The 880-nt window shown below is 48.9% G+C and overlaps 2 non-coding genes across 2 annotated transcripts; both read left to right on the forward strand.

Moving 5' to 3' along the window:
* Window positions 1-172: 172 nt before the first annotated feature.
* On the forward strand, window positions 173-246 carry Pmar_PMAR024994. The gene has a single exon. It is a non-coding gene; the product is annotated as a tRNA-Arg (tRNA).
* Window positions 247-608: 362 nt separating this feature from the next.
* Pmar_PMAR024995 lies at window positions 609-682 on the forward strand. The gene has a single exon. It is a non-coding gene; the product is annotated as a tRNA-Arg (tRNA).
* Window positions 683-880: the final 198 nt, after the last annotated feature.

The raw sequence follows: 880 nt of genomic DNA on the forward strand, positions 1-880 counted from the left end.
ACTAGTTTGCAAAGACGCTGAAGGCAAGCACATGAGATAGTGGTGCGCACCAACGGCTGTACCTGAGCAATCCGAATTCCGCTCACGTATCCTGACGGATTGACCAATTACCGCCTAAACCATTTCGGAAGAGTATTCAACTTTAATATCAATCAAAGTGACTAGCTTCATCGCCCGATTAGTTCAGCTGGATAGAATGTCTGTCTACGGAGCAGATGGTCGTAGGTTCGAATCCTGCATCGGGTATACATTAACCTCACTTCCTCTTCATCCATCCTACGTCAACGAAATCGGGCATCCGATGTGGAGCTCCACCTAGTTTGCACAAGACTCTGAAGGCAAGCACATGAGATAGTGGTGCGCACCAACGGTTGTACCTGAGCAATCCGGATTCCGCTCACGCATCCTGAATCGGCCACTCGATGTGAAGCTCCAACTAGTTTGCACAAGACGCTGAAGGCAAGCACATGAGATAGTGGTGCGCACCAACGGCTGTACCTGAGCAATCCGAATTCCGCTCACGTATCCTGACGGATTGACCAATTACCGCCTAAACCATTTCGGAAGAGTATTCAACTTTAATATCAATCAAAGTGACTAGCTTCATCGCCCGATTAGTTCAGCTGGATAGAATGTCTGTCTACGGAGCAGATGGTCGTAGGTTCGAATTCTGCATCGGGTATACATTAACCTCACTTCCTCTTCATCCATCCTACGTCAACGAAATCGGGCATCCGATGTGAAGCTCCACCTAGTTTGCACAAGACTCTGAAGGCAAGCACATGAGATAGTGGTGCGCACCAACGGTTGTACCTGAGCAATCCGGATTCCGCTCACGCATCCTGAATCGGCCACTCGATGTGAAGCTCCAACTAGTTTG

Source organism: Perkinsus marinus (genome assembly GCF_000006405.1).
Source record: "Perkinsus marinus ATCC 50983 genomic scaffold scf_1104296928112, whole genome shotgun sequence".
Taxonomy (NCBI): Eukaryota; Perkinsozoa; order Perkinsida; family Perkinsidae; genus Perkinsus; species Perkinsus marinus.